Source organism: Botryllus schlosseri, chromosome 9 (genome assembly GCF_051294905.1).
Source record: "Botryllus schlosseri isolate E-star chromosome 9, Bs_hap1, whole genome shotgun sequence".
NCBI lineage: Eukaryota > Metazoa > Chordata > Ascidiacea > Stolidobranchia > Styelidae > Botryllus > Botryllus schlosseri.
In genome coordinates this window covers 25,128,977-25,147,298 of record NC_137244.1, presented here as the reverse complement: position 1 = coordinate 25,147,298, position 18,322 = coordinate 25,128,977, and the positions used below count along the sequence as shown (strand labels likewise).

Below are 18,322 nucleotides of genomic sequence, written 5' to 3'. Positions count from 1 at the left end.
AGTCATGGCTCAGAAATACAAAATTATTTTGGATGGCGTGTATAACTGGCATCATTTTCCCTGAAGCGAGTAACCGAGATTTTCGATTGTGTTAAGAGGTCTCAAACGCGCGGCCCGCCATGGCATTTTGGATTTCGAATATTCGACAATATTCAAGTGACAAGTATCTTTTTTCTGAATTTGAGAAATGGAGATTCGCTCTAAAACTACTCCAGAAGCCTGAAACTACTCATCAAACTTCACTATTACATAAAATTTTCAAAAGTTACCACGCAGTGGAAGATCAACTATTGCGTCACATTACTTGTTTATGATGGTAAAACATGACCCGTTGATGATCCGCGACTGAAAATTGTGATTTGGACTTGAGCGCGACTTTTGTAGAATTATACTCGAACTCGGACTCCCTGTGTGATAAAATAAAAATGACTCTAGTAGAGTCGCGTCAATCGTTACAATCAGAGAAGGACTTATATTGTGACTCGGAACGCCGAGACTTGTACAACCACGGACGCAACAAACTAGCAAACCGACTGGTATTGTGAATGGTATTATATCAAAAGGTCTTAGCTTGTGTTGCGTATCATATATAGATATCTAAGCAGGTCGGTATGGCAACCATTGGCATTGTGTTGCCCTCTTGATGCATAGTTGGTTACATCCTGTGTCATCTTGGTCCTTGAGTATTTTTATCCTTGCTATTATCGCCCAATAAATATAGCGAGTATACAGTAGTCTTAACATACGCTTCACAGCTGTAACACGAATGGATTCTTCGGCGATTTGACATTTCTATTGCTATGACACAGTAATCATTATATTCAAGTTGTTATAGATCTATTCCAATATTCGAAGGAAAATCTAACGCCGATTTAATTTGACTTTGGTAATGACATGATCAATAGCCTAGTTATCAGGAGTATGCTCGAAACCCGGATTAGGCTGTACTGCTCCAATGATCTGATATCAGAACAATCTTTTTAAAATTCCAAAATATTCCACCTATAATGGTGACACGTCAAATGTCCGCTAGCTGCAAAATTTTAACGCGACAGATTTTACGATCTTCTGATGCATTTGTACTCTCGCATGCTGTCTACAACTGATTATACAACTACTATGCCAATTTTATTTAAATAAAGGCCTACTTGGAAATACATTGAATCCCCCTATTATTGGTGCTGCGGCCCGCGGCGCAATCAAAAAGTAGGAAATTGGCCCGCGAGCGCATTTGAGTTTAAGACCTCTGTGCTAAGCCCTGGGTCGGAATTTGCTGAGATAATCACCAGTACGTTATGCGGAACGCATAGCGACCATTTTTACAAGCGCGACAAGACTGGCCGGCAAGGTTGTGCTGAAGACGAAATTGTGGGTAGGTATGTTGCATACGCACGGTAATTACAGGCTGCGGGCGGCGTAGCTAACTTGCCCAGGTTTCGTCGATTACGAGTTTCAGTGATTATGCGGTTGCAATAATATTAAAGCGACCAGTGACAGTGACAGGGAGTGAAGCTGGAGCATATGCGGGCATTCTGATAGCATTAAAGAGCTTCGGATTGACAATGACATTCGCAAACAGCCGATTACGACGAACGTTGTCTGTGTTCGGTACCCCGATGCGACTTAATAGCACAATATTGCCGAAAAGAATACCAAATCACCCGCGGTGCATACTCACAATTTACATCTAACAAAGTCCGATCTCAAATTACTTTCGCTGCAAAAGTCAAAAACGATTACCACGCTAAAACGAAGATTTAGTTAGAACGAAAATTTTTCCATAAGCACAGATGCGGAATGGAATTGCTTGCTAACAAGTCAATCGTTGAAATGCATAACCAATCACTTCACCTAAGTCAGTGGTTCTCAACCATTTTCTGACCGTGTACCACCTTGAGGTTCTATGATCTTGTTCCGTACCAACAAATTAACGGAAAACGCAACGTTATCCCCGATGTATATATGATTATTAGTATGGGCGGATTAGAAAATAAGTCGGCCCGGAAATTTCGAAACAAATGGGGCCCACGAGCTTTTCCGCCTCTGATTGTGGCGGATGCAATTATTTCGAATTTGCCTTCTCCACAAGCTGATCCAGGCGATGTGCGACTGAGTTGAATGACTCAAAAAGTATTGAACTTTGCATTCCATGAAGACATTTCTAACATTAGAAAAATACGTTAACGGTTTGTGAAAACTGTAATTTTACTTAAAAAGAAAAGCACTAACTGCGTACCACCTGAAGTGATTTCGGGTTTCACTAGCGGTATATACGCGACCCACAGGTTGAGAATCACTGACGTAATTACAATGGGCATATTTATAGTATAATACAGGAGAACATGGCGGCGCATGCACTCTTAGCGAAAACTGTATTCATAAGAATGTTGTATTTGATATATACCGTGGTGTAAGTCTGAGGTATGTTATAGTTTCATGTACCGAGGGTTCATATTCACAGGTGCTACAGGGGTGTGAATACACACTTTTTCGCTAATAGCGCAAGTGCATACTCATTGTCTAGCAACCTGACTAACACCACAATAATTTTTGGGATATCAGAGATTCGGAACAATTGGGATAGCCGGGATGAGGATTGCCGGGGCAACACAGTTTCAACAATGAAGGCATTTCACATGTATATTCCGACGTGATCATGTCCTTGTTTGGTTTAGCGAAGGGGACGAGTGCGACCTTTTTCTACCCTGGTTTCTCCAGTGCTGATATAGACAAGGGCGAACGCGAACATAAACTTGTTGAACCTTATTTCAGCATATTCTCTAGTACCGGTCGTATTGTACTGAAATTAGACATGACGAAAGCTCTGATTTTCGCCCTCGTTGTTCTAACTCTCGCCATTCAGGTGAAACATTCGGAAGGCTGGTGAGAACATATTTATCATGCGTCGTTAAATATGATCTACTGACATTTTGCTACTGTTTCCGTAAACGCCATTCGCGGGGCCTATATTTCGCCATAGTAGGCGCATTTCCAATTCCCCTACTCTGTAAGGTCACAGCCATCACTGTTTCCGTGAATGTAAGCAGTGAGCACCGTGCGCGCGCGGTTGCAGTCATTAGTGCGGTTGTTTTCGACCTGGGGGTAGCGACGCCCGGGGATCATGTGCCATTTTAATCAGCTACCAGAATAGGCCGTAAGAAGGTCTATATAGGAAGCGAATGGACCGGACATTTTATTGTGTATGTTCGCTATTAATTTCGTTATTTCAAATATTTCCCACGGCCTTCTTGCTGGTTGCTACGTCACAAGTCTTCTTTTGGATATCGGGTTTCTTTTGAATAAAAGTCAACCCGATGACATCTGCTTCCCACAATCCTATACCGTAGTGACATGCTATGAGGTATATGATTGAGCGGAAGATTTCCCTTTATAGAATTAGATTGGCAAATATATAAAACCTAAAAGTTTCGCTAATTTAGCTAACGATATATAATTGTTATCACATTGGCACTCTTCAGACGCACGCTAGGCTACGTATGACGGTATTTGTTTTGGACTACACGTTGGCAGTCGCAACTTTATAATTCATACGACACCGTCGGTACGCGAAGTCGATAGCCGATGGCGTTTCGAATGTAGATTTCACGGTACCACTATTGTCGGATTGTTAGGCGCACAATCGGCGCGGCAAATTTATTTGTACTCGCCTGATATTGTTTCACTGTGCACGTCTTACGTAACAAAGCCGTTTTCACATTCCAATGTGATTTTGAGGGGTTATGGCACAATCACATTATATCACAGATGATGCTTAGCTCGTCTCTGCCTCCCTCTCCTTTCGTGAACAATAAATATGCAAATTGCATAATTTTGGATGTGAAATGTTCAAAATTGATCATTCATGAAGATCAGTAAACAAATAAACCATTTACTGACGACGGGCGTGGCATTGCCTCGCGTAAATCCTCAGATCAAACGTCTCTGCTATACCATTATGGACGTATGCTATAAATAATTCCTCAACACATCCACTATGCATGCATTAGGCCGAGTAGACCTGCGTAATTGTTATAAATATATATCTATATATACTGTATGTGTATATCATATTTAACTTCTATTTCGTTTTCATGTTGAACGCTGAAGCAAGTAAGATGCATTCATTGTATCGTAGTAATAAATTTATTTACCAATTGCAGTGCGCTTTTACCATTGTGTTTACCATTGTGTGTGTCCGACTATTTTCATTTTTATATTTGTAAGTACGAATAATACAGAATAAAACTTTTCATTTTCATGTTCGCCATTGAATCATCATGAGACGGTGGAATACTCTCTTTGTTTACCTATTGTTCTAATATGCTGATGATAATTTCAGACTGCTTCTACTTCTGATATATACTTTTCAGCTTCCAGGCAAAACTAAGACGAGAGTGCCAACTATTTTTGCATACTTGCTAATCTTTAGTTGTATGTGAGCATAAATTTAGGGCTTTACTTCTACTTGTACTTGAGCAAAAGCGATGGCTCCTTGGATAACATTTGTATATTTCTCACAATGCATGCAGACCAAATACCGTGTCACTAATAAAACAAAGGGAGCATAGAAATATGTCACCGTTCACGTTATTTATATAGGTATTTAACGGACTAATCGTTAGGGACGGTGTGAACCTCTGACGTCACAATTCTAATTTAACATGACATTTAATAAGGACATACCTGTCTACGGGTACATTGTAGCATTCTTGTGGGACTAAATATATTATTTTTTTAAAACGCAATAACCGGCACTTTGGATTTGAATAAAATAGTATTTACGGTGACCAATTCTTAAATTATTTATTATATTTTATTTACTTTTATATAGTAAATAAAAAAACTTTTTTATCCTGTAGCAATGCGGCTGCTGGTTGGAATTGAACCAAAAATTGTGTGCCGGCTATAATTAGGTAACCTAACAATTATATCAATCTACCAGTACAATTTGAGACAAAAAGTTATTTTTGAACACCCCTAATGCACATGCACAATTGCACAAGCACAACTTTTTACCTTAAGACAACGATGCATTCTCAATTTCGTTTGATTGCATATTGATTGGTTGAGCAGCGGAGTCTGCTGACTACCTATAGTGCCTACATCCTACACGAAGTGTGTAGGTTGTGTGATTGCGGGCCAAGCTAACAGCTATGACCGTATAGTCAGTGCATCGCATATTCACAAACGGAAAAGCTGAATATTTCAATCAAACTTTTCTGACACGGCAAATAAAAGTTTTGAAATTGGCAAGGGGCATTTTAGTTTGGTGCTGAATTTTAATCGATGCTGCCAGCGCCATGCAGGGAGTGATAGGAAGATAAAATAGAAATCATTTCAATCAAAAATTTTGAAATAACTATAAAAATTCCAATGTCTATAAAGGATTCATAGTGTAGAACCTATCAAGGCTCGTTTATAAACGCGAACCTCCAAATTTCTGAGGTTCACAGTGTTCACACACATTACGTGAACGTGAACCTCACGTTCGCACCATCCCTACTAATCATCGTATTTTTACCTATTTCAATGTTTGCGAATACAGGTGTTGTTTAAATAGAGCATAACGATCAGTAATATTATAAATTATGGATAGGCCTTTAATAACGAGATTCCCGTTGCAAACGGCATTTTGAGCCATCGAAGTCATTCGTATTGTTTTGACTGGTCAGACCCGCAAGAAATTATAAAATAGTCTGATTACGGACCACAATCTAATTTGAGTTTGTCATGTCTGGTATACAGAGGTGGTCAAAGTATTCACCGCCGCTACTCAAGTAGAAGTAGAGGTGACGCCGGAATTTCTACTCAAGTGGAAGTAGAAGTAGGCGGTTCACAATTAAGTTAGTAAGTAGGTATTCTACACCTGTTTTTGCCTAAAAAATGAAAACTGTCAAGTAGAAGTAGAAGTAGTCTAAAATCATAACTACTTAATAAGTTGTGCGAGTAGGCAAAATCTACTTCAAGTACTTCAAAAAGTAGAAGTACTTCGTTGCTGACCACTTCTGCTGGTATACTAAGTACGCCGACGGCTTCCAAAAACGTTTTTATGTCAGATATTTGATTACTCATGTCGTTTCAATATTAATTCATTCATTGTGATCATTGAGAACTGGGCAGTGTGCACAGACAATGAACATTGGCCTCCCATACTGTATAAAACTCATTTCATAAAGTTTAATCATTTTATTTTCTATTCCCAGGGAGAGTCGGTAAGTATACTTATGTGGTATAAAATAGTAGTAATTTTGCAATAGGACTATTTCTTGATGCCACTAAGACTAAACAGATACCCCTGCACATAATATAATCGGATGCGAACCTTGGTAATTCTTGAATTTAACTCGATCACCTCACAGTCACAAGCAATGTTCCCTCTAGTTTTTGACGAGTCTGCGCACACTCACCAACTCACTGCGCAGACCCTTGGACAACAGTGCGTAACGACTAAAAAAAAGGTGGACAACTTAGAATTTCTGGGCGCAGAGACCGTGTCAGCACTGCGCTTTTGCGCAGGTGCGCAGCTTAGAGGGAACATTGGTCACAAGCCATATCCTACATGTCGAGCCTCATAATTACTACAAGCATTGTAATCCAGATTGTAATAAGATGTAGGCCTACCAGTGTTTATTAGTAATCGGGGTGGTAATATACAATAATGTGAAACGTAAATGATTTCATTCGGACAACGAGTATGATTTGAAATTGGCAATACGGGCAAGTTTACTACTTTTAGTGCTGTACTAAAAAAAACAATTCGCGAATGCGTGAGATAAATTCGTTCTTTGTGTGTTTGTTTGCTTGTTTGAGGTATTCATGGTGTCTGTCGACTACTATGGTCATTTACACCAGGCCCATTTCTTCATTCTTATTCCGTTTGTTTGTTTGTTTGGGGGTATTCATGGTGTTCGTCGACTACTATGGTCATTTACACCAGGCCGATATTCTTCTTATTTTTCCGTAACTGCCGACTTATAGCACGGCCCACCTCCAGGCTTTTGTAAGACACCGCTGATGCGGATGAGGTGGCGAGGAGGAGCCTAGGTAAACCTCCAACACTTAGGTAGGAATTCTGGAGTCGACCTCGGTCGGACTCGAACCCGCAACACTTTGTTGCTGCAGCTGTGGATTATACCACTACGCTAGTGTGCAGAAGTATTTATATTCATAACATTTATATATTGTAGAAGCGTATTTAAAGGTAACATGGTTATGATGCTGTCAGCATTGTGTGTCCTGGAGTTAAGCCAAAGTATATGATCAGTAGAGCGATTTTGTGACCTAAAAATGGACTTTTTTGACCGAAAAAAACTGAATTTTGTCCAAATTCTGACCTCATGTATGCAAATTAGGTGTTTTTCCATATAGTGTTAAAATTGTACTACTTATCTTCATTTCTGGTTGGAACTGTTTGTCCTTATGAAGTAGTTTGGCCTGAAAAACGTTTTTGGCGTAAAAACTGACTAATTTTAACCTAAAACAAACTAGTATTTCAACGAAATCTGGCCCTGGCCCTATGAACAACCAAGGATGCTTTCCTAGATTCTCGGGTAGAACGTGTCTGTCCTTACTAAGTAGCTTGCCAAGAATGGAGAAAGACCGTTCAACAGCAGCAGTTGTTGGCTGAAGTTGTGGTTCACTGCTGGTGACACACCGTGTGGCTTCATTCTGACAGTGCTGTCTACATCACAATTTTTCATCAGGCGCTTCTCGATATAAGAACCATGCAATGCCCAAGCAGTCTGGCTTCAGTAAGGATATTGTGGTACGTTGACCATAACACCATGTCAACCTATTTGTTTCATTTGACCATTTATGATTCACAATAAGCAGACAATGGGTCGTCTACAACGGTAGGCCTATAAAGTAGGCTGCAAGCTGTGAAATATCAAATGATAAATTCACATAGTGCAAAATCTACGATACAAACGAAATGCAGAGGTCAAAAAAATTTTGACCTTGTAAACAATTTTGATAAATTTTGACCTTACGCTACAATTTGGAAAAAAAAATTGACAAATTTTGACATGTCAAAAATAAATAGCCCTAATGATCAGCAAACAGATCGCTGATCACAGACTCAAATTTACATCCAGTTCTAAGATTCGGGACACCGACTTTCATCCCTAATTTTGAGCACGACCAGCAAATTAATGTTTGGATTGTTTTGAATATATACAAATACATATATATTATTTCCATGTTGTCGGTCATTATATATAATCAAATAACAATATTGAATTTTGACTTAGTATCCCAATTTTATATAGTGCGGCCCGCGAATGGATTTGAATGTTGAATGCGGCCCGAGAGCTAAAAAGCTTGTCCCAAACCCTGGCCTACATCATGTATATTTACAGTGGTTTGAGCTACTGAAAGGACTGCAAATTCAAAACTTTGTACATTGTACATTTAAGTGGTGAGAGAAGAGTTTCGTCGTCTTTAATTGTATATTATACAATTAAAAATGGCGGATGTCTTCGCGCGCCACTTGAAATGCTCTTGCGTACCACTAGTGGTACGCGTGAGTTGCCTTTAAAACAAACGGTGTTTTAAAACGCTTTGTTTAAAACATGTTTAAAACATGTCTTTAAAAAAGTAATTTTATTTATCAAACGTTGTATAATTATGCCATAATTGTTTAATTGCTTTCGGAAAACATGTAGTATGAGCCTACGGCCGGTTTGCACCCAATATGGTCGACATATACGATATAAAGTGCCTTGAAATCTCGAAATCGTCGTCCAAAATTGTAGCAAGTAGATATAGATCATTTGTACGGAATGGGAGATCTGATGATCATGACTGCCGCCGTAAAAATGCTACATAACGATATAGTCCTGGTTAAAGATATTTTTGGTGTGTTTATGACAGTGGTCGGATGCTCATTTCGCCGAAGGGGCCATATTTACCCTATATTTTCAATTGCCAATGACAATCCACTGTGACGACAGGTTTGTGACGTCATGGCTAAAAACAGAAAACAACAATAACTATCATGTTTGAAACAAGGGCAATGTTTCAATGTTTTAAATTGATTTTTGTTTTAAATGCAAAACTATGTACGCATACCACAGTTTTAGAAACACTGTGCAAGCTACAGGCAACCACTACTTATGCTATAATGAAGTGAGACCATATGACTATACAGCAGGGTCATATGACCATATGACTATACATACAATGCGCTTTCAGAATCGCCGCCGGTAGCAGACTCCTTGATCACCTAATCAGCAAGCTGCTGCTGTCGTGGTTATTGAAGCATAGCAGATTAGCCAATCAAGAGCCGTGGTTTTTTTGATTACTAGTCTTCTCGCCGTTCTATGGTCGGTGGCACGCCCATTCTTCAGCAGCTACTTTCAAACGCTTTGCACGAAATCTTAACGGCCTCCTTGTGAGCTTCTTTTAGGCCCATTGTCGTTTTTTTTATCAATAATCTATAGAATAAGACATTACAACGGAGGATTTGTAAGATTTTCCAAATTTTGGACAACCCTACTATACAGCACCAAGCACTTCTGCCTATTTTTGCCGATGAGTACACACCACTAACATGAGCGGACTCATTTGACGTGCACGTCTCAAATTACTCCCGCCGCAATTTTGGAGTAACTCTGAAAAGTCGGGGGTGTCAGTCATCATAACATAGTCGTCAAATATTATCGATTTCCCTTTATATATTCCCGTGAAGTACTCAATTACCAAACAATATCATAATATCAACAGTCACGATGACAGAACCCGAATTATGATTCCAAAGTCCCGCGATGCCCATCGCTATATGTATATATACAATATACATGCATGTATAACACTGGTCAACAAAATGAAAAAACTATTTTTTGGCAGAACATCTGAGAGCAGTTTCTGGGGTTTTCGAGGTTGCTGAATACGAATATCATATTAGTTTTGCAAGATTGGCTCTAGAAAAGAAGATATTTACACCCCTAAAAAGCTTAAAATCACTGTTTCTACCCTTGAAAATTTCACTTGTTAGGAAGTAAATCTTAGATTTTTCTACTATTATACTGCGCATAAATAGATAAAATTGGGTAGATAAATTCACCTCTCACATCAAATCCTTTTTTTTTTACATGGGATCATATCCATTCACCGGAACCATGACGAAATGGTAGGTATCAGTTTTCCCTTTCTCATCGATACGGCTGTGTCTTATGCAGCACGAATAAAAATATGTATATTTTGCAGATAACAGTTATGATATGTAAGTTGGCAATTTACCATTTTTACGAAGCAATATATAATCACTTAGAACTTAGGCTACTTTATGAACGTACTGTGAGTTTCAGCGCATATTAAAGTCTACAGTGCCACAAATGCGACAGATTTGGCACAGTGTATAATGGTTCTTCTGGAACTGGATTGTCGGAGCTGTAACACTCATCTCATCTCTGAGAGAGCAGACCTTGTATGGTGTACGATTCTGTGACGCATGTAACATCCATTCTTGAGATAAATTGCTGATCTTACATTGAGCGTGAAATATAACACTGTTGCCATTGGCATGCGCCAAGGAATGTGGAAATATACTCTAACCATAGTCGTATTGTGCTTGCAAAATGGCTTATCTTGTAAATCAGGAATACGTAGTAATCATCACTAAATCTCCACCATTTGTGTAGCTGCAGAAGAAAGTGTCGAGACAAGAGGTGCAAAAGTTGTGGACGATGTATATGTAGCTCGGCATATAGGGGAGAGTGGTGTAAAACAGGTGAATAAAATTCATAATATTGGTGCAATCAGCATGTAATATTTCAGCCATTCAGTGCAGTGTTGATATATTTATCGATGCGCTGTTTTGCGATTAACGTCTTACACGCGGTTCAGATGTCAACGAGTGTGCAACAAACAATGGAGGATGCAGTCAAATCTGCCAAAATAAATATGGATCCAGAAGCTGTGGATGTCACTCAGGATACTCTGTAAGCGGCACGTCTTGTTACGGTAAGAATGACTGAAATTGAAAAAATGGCGTTAGAGATAGCTTCAAATCAGGGGTCGCCAACTCAAAACGGGTCGAGGGCCACTTTTAAAATTTCGTAACGACCGCAGGCCGCATGAATTCAATATCGAGATAAATAGACCACACAGTCTAACAACCACGTTTTTAAAACTTTACATCAGCATAACGCTGTTCTCTCCAACATGGGCGACGGGCATAGTTACCACAAAAGAAAAAATGTTTTGTTAAAGAAATACATATACAACAAAAATATCATGATCGTTACTTTCATTCTATTTTGAACTATGAGCTGCGCACAATGCCTGACAAAACTTCGGGTTAGCTAGACACGGTGCTTGCTGGAAAACTATCTCTTCGTAAAGCTTGGTCTTGCGGGAAGCCCCAAATTGTAAGCGTCTCGGTCTTGGCAGTGTCTGGGCCATCGCACGTCAAGGCAATATGCACATTCATATCAGCTAATTCTTCCTTCATGGAATGCCATCGCCGAAGCCGTGTCAGCCAGTGAGGAATTGTGATCTTGGACCCAGAATGATAGCTCATTTTTAACAACAACAACAACAACAACATTTTTAAACTGGAATCAATTTCATCATTTCAAAATGATTTACTAAGTGTTCTTCGATAATTCCCAATCGGGGCGTTAGAAATGGAATCCAGTCGATTTATCTCTATAGTAGAGTGCTGACTCAAAGGTGTTTACTTTTTACTCGAATATAACATTCGAAATATTACTGTCCCGTACAATCCCGTTTTAGTAATATACGAAGTCTACCACTCATCTACCTTCACTGTCACAACAACTACAGCTACAAAAACGTACGTAATAGTGTAATGCTGTCGCTAGGGCAGTGGGCACAGAATAACCTCCGACGGCGGGAATTGAACCCGGGCCGCCTGCCTGGATGGCGCTGACGCTCACTGCTACGCTATCTCCCCAACCCCAGACACATTAATATCCCAGCCTCCGACTCATACTCCAACAACGGAATGTCTAGTGCAGTGGTTCTCAACCTTTTTGTCTTCGCGGACCCCTTTCGGACCGACACGGACCCCCGCGGACCCCCACTAACTTTTCATTCAAATTTAGCTCAATTAACGTGGAATCGTCATCTGTCTCGTGCACGTGATAACTGTAGGTTTAGTGACAAACAACAATAAAATGAATTTTCTTGAAAATAAGATCACACTATGCATGTAGAAATTGGATTTAGTTCTAATATTTCAAAACGAAATCTGCAACTGCATCTCTTGAAATACGTGGTCGTGTCTTGAAAGTCTGCATCTTCGATTTGATATGAACGAGTGCCGAAAATCCATTTCCGCAAATATAGGTGGTGGCGAATGTAATTAATAATGATGCCAGTGGCGGCTCGTCCTATAGGGCAACTGGGGCATTGCCCCACCTAAAATTCTGTTCAATAACAATTCTTCACCATTTATAGACGCACACCTATCTATATAAACCGAAATCACAGCGAAAATCGTATACTTCTTGTCCTTTCGCTTGTAAATGCCCATATATAGCGAAGTCTCTGCGAAAATCGAATTCTCTTCTGTGTTTTCGCTTTGCGAATGCCTAGCCGGGGCTTGCCCCGGTAGCGCTCATAACAAGCTTTCACTGTCTATTCTCTCAAAGCCGCGCACAATAAAGAAACGGTGATTTACTCTCTCCTATTCATAAAATTACCGAGCAACCGGGGCACGATAGCTCTGTGCCCTTAAGGTGTGATGTAACAATCGTATCTATAGCTGAACTCTGTTACCGTCATCTGCGTTTAGTCGACCTTTGCTGGTATAGGTCGATTTTAATGGGGTTTCACACCATGAAAACTCTTGAAACTTGTTATGTCATGTCGTGATGGTGGTATTTAACACTGCCCCAAGTTTCAGGGTTTCTACTTAAAGTTTAGGGTAGTAATTCCGTTTCCGAAGTTGAGTGTGTGCTGATCCGTCATGTATCGCAAACAGATTTTACTCAAAAGCCGGTATTGGTATCCATTGGTTTTGACGATGTTCAATACCGAGATCGGTTATGACTAGGGCGGTTTTTTTTTTACCTAAAAAAAAGTAAATTTTGACCTAAAAATTCAAAATTTTGACTTTTTTTGACCTAAAAAAACTGAAATTTGACCAAATTTTGACCTAACCTATGCAAATTAGGTGTTTTCCCAAATAATGTCAAAATTGTACCAGTTATCTACATTTCCGGTTGTAACTGGCTGTCCCAACGTAGTAGTTTGGCCTGAAAAAACGCTTTTGGCTTAGAAACAGGCAACTTTGTACATATAAAAAACAATATTTTAACGAAATCTGGCTCTATGAAGAATTCCAGTGGTAGCAATACGTATTATGGTGGAAATAATTTAAAAAAATTGTAGTACAACGAGAGATACTTTCCTATATTCTTGGGTAAAAAGTGCATGTCCTTACTTGCCAAGGACGTTCAACAGCAGCAGTTGTTGGCTTACAACACTCAAGTTGTGCAATGTGCATACACTACTGGTGACGCACCATGTTGCTTCATTCTGACAATGTTGTCTATTACAATTTTTCATCATGCGCTTCTCAATATAAGAATGATGCCCCAGTTAGGATGTTGCGGTAGGTTGACCATTGACCGTTGATGATTCAGTATGAGCAGACAATGCGCCGTTTACAACAGTAGGCCTATAAAGTAGACTACAAGCTGTAAAATATCAAATGATACGTTCACAGACAGTGCAAAATCTACGATACAAACGAAATAAAGACGTCAAAAAAATTTTGACTTTATGAACAATTTTGACAAATTTTGACCTAACGCTACAATTTTGACAAAATTTTGACAAATTTTGACATGTCAAAAAAAAACCGCCCTAGTTATGACATTTGGCACGGTAAGTCTTAATGTTAGTATCGAACGCTGTACCAAGTTTTAAGTTTGTCACTGAACTGTGTTAGTGGTAATTTCGTTTCCTAATTCGAGTGAGAGCTGACTAGTCATTTATCGCTAACAGATTATACGCAAAGCCGGTATTGGTCTCTATTGATTTTAACGATGCTCCTTACCTAGATCCGTCATAAGCTTTTGCACGGTATGTCTTGATTTTAGTATCGAACGCTGTGCCAAGTCTCAAGGTTGACACTCAATGATTAGGGCAGTAATTTCGTTATCAAGGTCGAGTGTGGTAAAGATGTGCTCCGATCTGACACTTTAGCCTACAACACATTGCGGATTTCACGCAAAAGCCGGTGTATCTGCGGTAACGTTAACTGAGATGATGATATCATTCTCAGTTTGCATTCAAATATTTACTTTGATATTATATTCTCCAATGTCAATTTCACCGTGAAATTGTGGCCTTCAAGCCATTTGCTTACAACCCCCTGTCAAGCGCGATAGTTATTTCGTTTTCGATGGCGGCTAACAGCTGATCACTTGATCAGCCTATTCCTCAGTAAATTTTACGCAAAATTCGGTGTTGGTCTGTTCGCATTAATTTTGACAGTGTACCATACCGAAAAGGGCCATGAGGCCACTTCTCGATAATGTCATGTAACAGTGTACCAAGTTTAAGGCTTTCATCCACGTATTTATTCGGTAATATATTTTCCAAAGGCGATTTCGCAGCAGACCTATAAGACAGTAATAAAAACGTATGTGTCGTGTTACAGTCTCCAGTTTCAAGACCAAAATCTCTTATGCTGTACCGACTACCGAGACCAAATTTCCGAGGCTGCTATTCTTAGTTCTTTAGAATGATGTTTTGGATTCAATAGGACAGGCCCAATCTATGAGATATCAATTGCGTATCTGTCCGAATTCGTTGACCTTTCCAATTAGGCTTACGCTATCTCTCGAGTTATAGTCATTTCCATTTCTGCAGATAATTAGTCAGGTCCAATGCGAACATGAACCGTGTTGAATCTTTGTTCCGTACGCCGTTTACGCAGTTACCACACTTCAAGTCACAGCTCACCAGCAGACCTCTCGTGGCACATACGTTAAAATCACTGTTGCCGGGAAATTCATGTTACCGTACCATCATTAAGTTACTTGTTTACGTTGGAAAACGCCATTGTGACGTCATCTTGATAAAAGTCGCTTGCAGCCCTTTCCCCACCACCCGATATTGTCACGAGCCGCCACTGAATGATGCGTAACGTTTCCAACGACACATTTGGGTATGATCGCAACAAATGGCACCAATATTGACAAATAACTTTATCTAATGAACATATAACGTCAAGCCTGGTCACTTCTATCTCGCAGCTTATCTTGAAGTTATTGTGGAAAATGGTTATGTATATCACAGGAGAAAATGTGTTTTTGTAAACATTACTAAGTCTCCGTGATTGACCTTACTCATCCAACTTTTTTTCCACAATCCGCAACAAATATCTCTAAACAGCAAAATGTTTGTATCAGTAGCTATTGACAATTTAGCAATTAAAATGCGTCTCCGTAGTAGGAAATTTCATTTAAGATGGTCATTCTGTTAATGTGAGTTCCGGGTTTTTACTAGTAATGAAGCGAGACTGCCTCTTGATTTTCCGAATTTAAAAATACAAATTAGGTTATCAAATATTTTGAGGCTTCGCGGACCCCCTGAAAATGCTTCGCGGACCCCCGGTTGAGAACCACTGCGATAGGACATTCGAATGTTCTATCGCAGTGGTTCTCAACCTTTTCGTCTTCGCGGACCCCCACGAACTTTTAGTTCAAATTTAGCTCAATTATCGTGCAATCGTCATTTGTCTTGCGAAAATGATAAGTGTAGGCTTTGTAATAAAACAGTACCAAAATGACTTGTCTTGGAAATAAGATCATACACTATTCGTGTAGAAATTTGGTTGACTTCTAATATTTCAAAGCGAATTCTGCAACTGAATTTCTTGAATTAGGCCTACGTGGTCGTGTCTTGAAAATCCGCGCCTTCGATTTGATATGAACGAGTGCCAAAAATCCATTTCAACAAATATAGGTGGTGGCAAATTTATTAATAATGCGTAATGCTTTCGACGACACATTTGGGCATGATCGCAACGGCACCAAAATTGACAAACAATTTTTTTTTAATGAACATGTAACGTCAAGCCTGGTCATTTCTATCTAGCAGCTTATCTTGAAGTCATCATGGAAAAATGGTTATGTAAATCATAGGAGAAAATGGAATTTTGTAAACATTTCGAAGTCACCGTGATTGACCATACTCATCCAACTTTTTCTCCACAATCACCAACAAAACAGCTCTTGAAAGCGAAGTGTTTGTATAAGTTGGCTAATGGCAATTTAGTAATTAAAATGAGTCTGCACAGTATAGGGTATTCTATCCCAGACGGCCATTCTGTTGATTCTCTGGAGTTTTACAAGTAATGAAGCGAAACTGCCTTGTGATTTTCTCAATTAAAAAAAATACAAATTAGGTTATGAACTATTTTGAGGCTTCGCGGACCCCTGGAAATGCTTCTCGGACCCCTAGAGGTCCGCGGACCCCCGGTTGAGAACCACTGGTCTAGTGAAAGTGACTCTTCACATTTTGGAAGCATTGGAATTGTCTATTCGATATTTTCAACGCTCTATATTTGTTTCTATACAAGCCGTGTCCAAGTACTATTTTGTGAATATATCATGGACAGCTCTATGTCGATAAGAAAGACAAAAATTAGGGTTACCATACGTTCTCTTTTAAGAGAATTTGTCGTCTTTTTACAATAAATTGAAAGTGTCCTCCGTAGGAAGCCCAATGTCCTCTTTTTTGGGGAATTTGTCCTCTTTTGCTCTGAAAAGGATTAAAATGCCATGAAAAATGCGACTCCGACGCAGCGAACGTCAGATTTCGATTGTTTTTAGTCAACACCACACACTATCGTAAAAAGCGGGTAATTCGGGAGTCGAGCCAAAGTGATGACATTTTTGTTTTTTTTTTAGTCAACGAAGTACTATCGGTCGATTTTTTTTTTAAATCACCACTTTTCTTGTTCGTTGCGGGAGCTTTCAGAATTTGTGGAAAGTGTCCTTTTTTAGGATCTCAAAATATGGTAACTCTGCAAAAAGGTTAGTTTAGTTTTGCTGCTGAAGTCTTAACAAAACCGACAGAGCAATCTTTAACTAACTATCAAACCGTATCCGTCATGTGACAAAGTCAGTTTCCGAACGCGCAGTTAATTTAACTATATGGTAAAATATCATGCAGTGTAAGCTTGGGGACTGTCCAGTTACAAAACTCTATGATCCCTACATCATGGACTAGTAACATGACGTGGAAACCGACAGTATAACGATATCTCATACTCTCAATGCATTATAGACATTAACGAATGCGCTTCGAGAAACGGTGGCTGCGATCATGCATGCACAAACTACCAAGGGGGCTTCAGATGTACATGTAACAGTGGCTTCACCGGAACTAGCACATGCCGAGGTAAGTTGACCATTAGAGGAATAAAATGTTTAAGAAATTTTTGCTTCACTTCACAAGAAAAGTATACATATTGAGATTTGTCTCAAAGGTGCATTGCGCTCTAAATATGATGTGGTCTCAACTTAAATATAAAAGTGTTAAAAAAAATTTAGCGAAAACCATTTACACTTTTGAAAACGGTTGACCTCGATACCACAGAACTAAGCGGGAGTGGAAAGTAACACTCGGTATGAGTAAAAAGTTTGCTGCAAGAAATTCTTTACACATTCATTTTTAATTTGAGAGCATATTATATTTAGACCGCAGTACCCCCTTATTTTATGGATAGGCTACTTATATAGTATGTATATAATCAATGCATAACAGACATCAACGAATGTACGGCGAGGACAGACGGATGTGCAGGTACGTGCATAAACACGGTTGGAAGTTTCTTCTGCTCGTGTCCAACAGGAAAAAGTCTCGACCGCAATGGAAAATCTTGCAATGGTAATTTACCGCGAACTACATTTCAATAATAGAGCTTAAATAAGGTGCATAGGGATGGAATGGCACTTAATTAAGAACCTATAGATCAGGGGCGGGCAACATACGGCCCGCGGGCCGGATCCGACCCGCGAAGGGATTTTGTCCGGCCCGCGGACAGTTTTCCGTCTGACATGATAATGTGACCCGCGGCCCCAGTCTGCCGAGATTCCCCACTACTTGCTTACTACGTCAAATTTTAGTGACTGGATGTTATTATATACGTGTATGCGCATGCGCAGCGCAGCGTTGCGAGAGTGGAGCTTACGCGTAAGTTCGTCGAAGCGAAAAGAATTGCAATATCGGCATTTACGATGCACTCAACCCTAATGTCGTCTGTGGTAATCATGATTTTTGTTGACTACAATGGCCAGTCATTTACACCAGGCTGATATTTCTTATTTTTGAT

General features: G+C 39.6%; 1 protein-coding gene across 1 annotated transcript in view; it reads left to right on the top strand.

Annotated features, from left to right (window-relative positions):
* The first annotated feature begins 2,808 nt into the window (after nt 1–2,808).
* The window catches only part of LOC145446622 (uncharacterized), a 49,972-nt gene continuing 34,458 nt past the window's right edge, over nt 2,809–18,322 (top strand). Inside the window, exons 1-5 of the mRNA XM_080324969.1 lie at nt 2,809–2,904; nt 10,644–10,732; nt 10,849–10,965; nt 17,275–17,388; nt 17,755–17,877. The gene's annotated coding sequence lies outside the window, so the exon portion shown is untranslated. The remainder of the gene's footprint in view (nt 2,905–10,643; nt 10,733–10,848; nt 10,966–17,274; nt 17,389–17,754; nt 17,878–18,322) is intronic.